Below are 8,200 nucleotides of genomic sequence, written 5' to 3' on the forward strand. Positions count from 1 at the left end.
AGCTGTGCCATCGAGCCTGTCACATAGCGCTCAGATATCAGTGGGCCTCACACAATCCAAAAGTGTCCAGTGTCCAAAAGTGTGTGCAGAGATTCAAAATCTCACTTATCCTCTAGTCACTTAGGTCACAGCTGTGCCATCGAGCCTGTCACATAGCGCTCAGATATTCATTGGACCTCACACAATCCAAAAGTGTCCAGTGTCCAAAAGTGTGTGCAGAAATTCAAAATCTCACTTATCCCATAGTCACTTAGGTCACAGCTGTGCCATCAAGCCTGTCACATAGCGCTCAGATATCAGTGGGCCTCACACAATCCAAAAGTGTCCAGTGTCCAAAAGTGTGTGCAGAGATTCAAAATCTCACTTATCCTCTAGTCACTTAGGTCACAGCTGTGCCATCGAGCCTGTCACATAGCGCTCAGATATCAGTGGGCCTCACACAATCCAAAAGTGTCCAGTGTCCAAAAGTGTGTGCAGAGATTCAAAATCTCACTTATCCTCTAGTCACTTAGGTCACAGCTGTGCCATCGAGCCTGTCACATAGTGCTCAGATATACATTGGGCCTCACAAATCCAAAAGTGTCCAGTGTCCAAAAGTGTGTGCAGAGATTCAAAATCTCCCTTATCCTCTAGTCACTTAGGTCACAGCTGTGCCATCAAGCCTGTCACATAGCGCTCAGATATCAGTTGGCCTCACACAATCCAAAAGTGTCCAGTGTCCAAAAGTGTGTGCAGAGATTCAAAATCTCACTTATCCTCTAGTCACTTTGGTCACAGCTGTGCCATCGAGCCTGTCACATTGCGCTCAGATATTCATTGGGCCTCACACAATCCAAAAGTGTCCAGTGTCCAAAAGTGTGTGCAGAGATTCAAAATCTCACTTATCCTCTAGTCACTTAGGTCACAGCTGTGCCATCGAGCCTGTCACATAGCGCTCAGATATCAGTGGGCCTCACACAATCCAAAAGTGTCCAGTGTCCAAAAGTGTGTGCAGAGATTCAAAATCTCACTTATCCTCTAGTCACTTAGGTCACAGCTGTGCCATCGAGCCTGTCACATAGCGCTCAGATATCAGTGGGCCTCACACAATCCAAAAGTGTCCAGTGTCCAAAGGTGTGTAGAGATTCAAAATCTCACTTATCCTCTAGTCACTTAGGTCACAGCTGTGCCATCGAGCCTGTCACATAGCGCTCAGATATTCATTGGGCCTCACACAATCCAAAAGTGTCCAGTGTCCAAAAGTGTGTGCAGAAATTCAAAATCTCCCCTGTCCTATAGACACCTTGTACCTTGTTTTACATACTATATAGTTTGTTGGATTTTGTCTACATTTTTACCAAAAATGAGGAAGGCTGGTGGAAGAGGCCGTGGAATTGGGCGGGGGTTGGCAGCTGGTAATGATGGTGTTGGTGGTGGATCTGATGGTAGTGGCAAGAGCAAAATAGGACCGAATGCAGGAGGTGTTGAGCCTGCGTCATCGTCTGGCTACATAAGGCCTCGAACGCTTAGTTTTCTAGGAGTAGGCAAACCGCTTTTAAAGCCAGAGCATCAGGAAAAAGTTTTGTCTTACATTGCTGACTCAGCCTCCTGCTCTATCGCCTCCTCTTCTTCAGTTGTAAAAAGTAAAAGCACTGAGTCGTCATTGGAGGCTCATGTTCATGAACCACACCTTTCCTTGTGTCCTTCACCCCAACCAAGATTGAAGGATGACGCAGGCCATACTACTGATTACTCCATGGAGCTGTTTTCACATACCATGCCTGGATTATCAAGTGAAATGGTGAATTACCCAGGCCAAGATGAATCTGACATGGAGTGCACTGATGCACAGCCGCTGATGGATGATTCTGCTGGTACATTCACTCAGAGCACTACATTGTCCTCGCAGTGTACAGAGCCAGATTCTGACCCTGATGAGACTCAGGTGCCCCTTCCCGCACACTATACCACCATACACGGTGACACAGAGGAAGGTGCACATGACATAGAAGAGGAGGTGATGGATGACCCAGTTGTTGACCCAGATTGGCATCCATTGGGGGAAGAGGGTGCTGCTTCCAATAGCTCAGATGAGGAGCATCCACAGCAGACATCGACATCGCAACAGCTGTTATCTGGCAGGCCCGGAGCACTCCAAAGACAGGTTCCAAACATCAAAAGAGTTGCTGGACAGCTTGTCCAGAGGGTCAAAAGATCACAGCGTGCTAGGCCGCAAAATGTCTGCCAAAGTAGGAAGAGTGCAGTGTGGCACTTTTTTGAACAAAATCCTCATGATCAGGCCAAGGTTATCTGTAAGAAGTGCGCAAAGACCTTTAGCCGAGGGAAAAATCTGAAAAATTTGAATACCAGTTGCATGCTTAGACATTTAACCAGCATGCACTTGCAAGCGTGGACACAACACCAAACCTCAAGTGCCACATGTGCAACTGATCACAACGAAGGTAGTCATCAACGCTACATTGTTTCCCCCACTGTAAGCCCACCGGTTAGCACAGCAGCAAATGTTGAGGTGTCGTTGCAAGGCCACAGCAGTCAGGGAATCCCACTGTTATATCAACGAAAGACTGATTCTAGGCCATCAGAAAGAACACCAACTCCATCACCATCATCAACCCTCTCTCAGTCCGCCCTGTCCACCGCTACTTCCACCATATGCAGCTCTCAAGTCCAGCTCACCCTCCCAGACACTATGAGTAGGTCAAGAAAGTACTCAGTCTCTCATCCGCGTACACTGGGTTTGAACGCCCACATTGCCAAACTAATCTCGTTTGAGATGATGCCCTTTCGGTTGGTGGAAAGCACAGCTTTCCGCGAACTCATGGCCTATGTAGTACCACGCTATGACCTACCCAGTCGCCACTTCTTCTCTCGCAAAGCCATCCCAGCCCTCCACCATCATGTGAAAGACCGCATTGTCCATGCACTCAAGCAGTCAGTGAGCGGAAAGGTGCACCTCACAACTGATGCATGGTCCAGTCGGCATGGCCAGGGCCGTTACGTGTCCATCACTGCGCACTGGGTTAATGTGGTGGATGCAGGGTCCACAGGGGACAGCGGTGGTGGGACAGTGCTGCCTAGCCCACGGTATAGGAAACAGTTGGCTGTAGGCGTTCCACCCTCCTCCTCCTCCTCCTCCTCCTCCTCCTCCTCCAGAAGCGAAAGCTCGTCCACAGAGCGCAGTCGTACGAGCACTCCATCTGCAGCTGCCACTGTTGCACACGATGTGTCCCCCTATCGAGCAGCTAGTGGAAAGCGTCAGCAGGCTGTGTTGCAGATGATGTGTTTGGGCGACAGACATACCGCCGAGATGCTGGCCGAGTACATGAAGCGACAAACTGAGTCATGGCTGGGCAGTGTACATCTTGAGGCAGGCAAGGTAGTTAGTGATAACGGCCGTAATTTTGTGGCAGCCATAGCCCTTTCAAAACTCAGCCACATACCTTGCTTGGCTCACACCTTGAACCTGGTGGTGCAGTGCTTCCTCAAAAATTATCCGGAGTTAACAGCCCTGCTCCAGAAGGTGCGAAGACTGTGCGCGCACATCCGCCGGTCGCCTGTACACTCCGTTCGTATGCAGAAGCTGCAGCGATTGCTCCACCTTCCCAACCACCGCCTCATTATCGACATTGCAACAAGGTGGAACTCCACCCTGCACATGGTGGAGCGGCTGTGCGAGCAGAGGCAGGCCATAATGCATTTGTGGGAGGATACACGGCCAGGCACTTTGAGAGCAGACATGGAGTTGACAGGTGTGCAGTGGTCGAAGCTGAAAGACCTCTGTAAAGTCCTTCAGTGTTTTGAGGAATGCACACGGCTGGTAAGCGCAGATGACGCCATCCTAAGCATGAGCATCCCACTTATGCGTCTGCTCATGCAAACTTTGACGCACCTTAAGGAGCAGGCGTCTGCAGCCAATGTTGATGAGGAGGAAGAGGAGGAGGGAATCCTTGATGACATTCAGCCATTGTCTGCTCAGGGACCTCTCCTGGACGAGGTGGAGGAAGAAGAGGAGGAGGAGGATGATGATGGGGATGATTACTTAGGGGAGGAGGATGCATCTCGTGGGGCAAGTGAAAATGTTGGCGTGGCAAGGTCTGGTACAGGGTTTGTGCGTGACTGGAGGGATGTGGATTTGCCAGAAAGTGCTCCTCCAACCAGCACTCGCAGTGCATCATTGACACCGGGAACATTGGCCCACATGTCAGATTATGCCTTGCGGATCCTAAAAAGGGACCCCCGCATTGCCAAAATGATGAACGATGATGACTACTGGTTGGCCAGCATCCTGGATCCACGCTATAAAGGCAAATTACAAAACATCATGGCACAGGAGAACCTTGACCTAATATTGGCTAATAAACAAGCAACTCTGGTAAATCGGTTGCTTGAGGCATTTCCAGCACACAGCAGCGGTGATGGTTCTCACACGAGCCGTACGGGCCGGGGGCAGCTTGGCAGAGGTGTTCGTGGTGCACACAGCAGAAGTGGCGTTGGAGACAGGGGTTTCATGACGATGTTGTGGACTGATTTTTCAAATACCGCTCACACAACTGGTAATACTGCATCGATGGAAAGTGACAGGAGACAGCAGTTGTCAACCATGGTTACAAACTACTTTTCCTCCCATATCGATGTTCTCCCACACAGGTCATTCCCCTTTGACTATTGGGCCGCTAAACTGGACACCTGGCCTGAATTGGCACAATATGCCTTACAGGAGCTCGCTTGCCCAGCTGCAAGTGTGCTATCGGAAAGAGTCTTCAGTGCAGCTGGATCAATCCTGACAGAAAAAAGGACCCGTCTGTCAACCCAAAATGTGGATGATCTAACCTTCATTAAAATGAACCATGCATGGGTTTCCAAGGATTTTGTCCCACCTTCCCCTGATGACACATAGGGTGACAGAAAAATGGCTTGCTTTGGTCCACCTCTTCCTGGGACTTGACCTATTTCGCCTTTTGCATCAGCTGAATGTCCAACATCAACATATGCCACTTTCTAAAACTCCCTAACTGTGCTGCCTCCCCCCCCATGGCCGGGGTCACCACCTAGCGCATGACACCGTGCGAGTGCCGTTGCCCTGGACAGGTGGGTAGGCTGACTTTTGGGCGCGGGCACTGGCACAGGGTCCCTCATAGTGCAATCAAGTGTCTCTGACGGTGGTGGTGCACACCCGCCGTCAGACACACCGCTGTACTATGAGGGGCCCAGTGCCAGTACCGACGCCCACGAGTGGGCCCCCCTTGCTTGGGCAGGGCCCCAGCATTTGCAATCTTTACCTCTCCCTGCTCCTCCGCTGTGTAATCTGGGCCGTCAAATCCATACTGTGCCTGACACCGTCTGAGCCTGCCTCCTGAGACATATATTTTGAATGTGTACGCTATCCATACATGTTATCGGGGGATACGGTACCCTTTCTAACCTTTGTGCAATCACGTGCAATCCATACTGGGCCTAACACCGTCTGAGCCTGCCTCCTGAGACATATATTTTGAATGTGTACGCTATCTATACATGTTATCCGGGGATACGGTACCCTTTCTAACCTTTGTGCAATCACGTGCAATCCATACTGGGCCTAACACCGTCTGAGCCTTCCTCCTGAGACATATATTTTGAATGTGTACGCTATCCATACATGTTATCCGGGGATACGGTACCCTTTCTAACCTTTGTGCAATCACGTGCAATCCATACTGGGCCTAGCACCGTCTGAGCCTGCCTCCTGAGACATATATTTTGAATGTGTACGCTATCCATACATGTTATCCGGGGATACGGTACCCTTTCTAACCTTTGTGCAATCACGTGCAATCCATACTGGGCCTAACACCGTCTGAGCCTGCCTCCTGAGACATATATTTTGAATGTGTACGCTATCCATACATGTTATCCGGGGATACGGTACCCTTTCTAACCTTTGTGCAATCACGTGCAATCCATACTGGGCCTAACACCGTCTGAGCCTGCCTCCTGAGACATATATTTTGAATGTGCACGCTATCCATACATGTTATCCGGGGATACGGTACACTTTCTAACCTTTGTGCAATCACGTGCAATCCATACTGGGCCTAACACCGTCTGAGCCTGCCTCCTGAGACATATATTTTGAATGTGTACGCTATCCATACATGTTATCCGGGGATACGGTACCCTTTCTAACCTTTGTGCAATCACGTGCAATCCATACTGGGCCTAACACCGTCTGAGCCTGCCTCCTGAGACATATATTTTGAATGTGTACGCTATCCATACATGTTATCTGGGGATACGGTACCCTTTCTAACCTTTGTGCAATCACGTGTAATCCATACTGGGCGTGAGAACGGCTGGAGAGCTGTTAAGCAATCTACAGCACCTGTGGTTTGCACACGTAAGTTTTTCATTTTTTCAGGAATGACGGTTAGGCCTAATTCCGGAACTGCAGTTGACCTGCACTTACTGGGAATTCATTGTTCGCGGGTAATAATTGTAATCAGTGATCCCCATCACTAACGTTGTTCAGCGGGTTATCTGCACCTGTAAGCGACAAACGCTGGCCTTTTCAGTGTAGCGCACATGCAGCCACGGACATGTAAGGGCATGACACACCAGTTATTGGCCAATCTCATGTTCCAGAGCCTCACGTGTCCCTCTAGTAAGCCGGATTCGGACCGCGGGGCATAACGGAGTCTCGTTCATTAACGGAATTAGCTTGCAATGTGTGCATCTGTTCTGTAGCTGGCATGGTTGAGGTTTCCCAGGTGGAGTCGAATTTAACCATAGGCTCCACTCCTGGTGGTGCCCTTCTGGACATTCCTTTAAGGTTCAGCTTTGCAACCATACTGCCCACGTAAAACAAACACTTTGCCTTCATGAACGCTGTTTGGAGGGTCATGACTCGTGGGAATAACGCCGCCCAATCAGTTAACCTGCTAGCGAGATCCTTCGTTGCTCCCAAGCATGACATCACACTCCCTAGGAAGAAGGTAATGCCACTGTGGCGACCGTACTCCTGGGGGCGACACAAGTGCACTGATGCCCAGCCACTGCTCGATGAATCTGCTGGTACATTGACCCAGACCACTACATTCCCCTCGCACGCTACATGGCCTGAATCTGACCCTGATGAAACTCAGGTTACCCTTCCCATATACAGTTCCATCTTACACGGTGACAAAGAGGAAGCTGCAGATGAAAGTGCAGGTTCGGCCCACCCGCCATCAGACACACCACCGTACTATCAGAGGCCCTGTGCCAGTGCCGTCGCCAACGAGTGTGCCCCCCCTGCTTGCTCAGGATCACAGCACTTGCAAGGTTGAAATACTGTGCAGTGAGATGGAAGATGGGGACGACGAGGAGTCCAGACTAGTACAGGGATTCCCTAGCGAGGAGACTTATTTGATTGTTTTCAATGTTGGGACAGCAATTTTTGGGGAGCACTATACTCTGGAGAATTAAAGATGGGGCCCACCATACACTGGAACATTCCAAAGGTGGACATCAGACACTGGAGCAGCATTTACAGGGCCCATTATACACTAGAGCATTAGAAATGGGGCCCATTATGTTTGGAGCATTATTTGGGCCCATAAGACAGTGGAGCTTCATCCATGGGGACCAACATATACTGTAGCATTATGTGGAGCTCATCATATACTGTTTCAAACATTATATGGGACCAATGATTCTGTATGGAGAAATAGATGGGCCTTGTCATGAGATGTAAAAAGTGAAGTATTTTTCATTGTACTATACCGCTATTTCTCTGCCGTATCGGAGCATGATGAGTTGTGGTATGTGTTAAAGGGGTGCTCTTTCGCCCAGGGCACATGAAAACCTGGAGCCAGCCCCCCCCCCACAACTTTAGCCAAATAACCCCCATTTTTCAGTGCGTAACTTGTATTATGAAGTTAATTAAGGTTGACAAGCTTAAGTAAGAAGAATTGATGCTTTTGGCATTCAAATGGGCACTGTAGGTGTGTTTCCTGTCCTCCTCTCACTGCCGACTTTTATTCCCCATTGACTTACATTGGGTTTCGTGCTTCGGGACGACCCCGACTTTTCCCTATAATCGGACGATCTTGCTCGACCCGACTTTTGGAAAAGTCGGGTTTCACGAAACGAAACGCGACCCTAAAAAACCAAAAGTCTCTCAACTCTACTGTTAACCCTATAACGGTGATCGCAACCAAAAAAAAGGTGATTTTACATTAAT

Source organism: Dendrobates tinctorius, unplaced genomic scaffold (genome assembly GCF_039654945.1).
Source record: "Dendrobates tinctorius isolate UK_male_01 unplaced genomic scaffold, ASM3965494v1 ptg000108l, whole genome shotgun sequence".
NCBI lineage: Eukaryota > Metazoa > Chordata > Amphibia > Anura > Dendrobatidae > Dendrobates > Dendrobates tinctorius.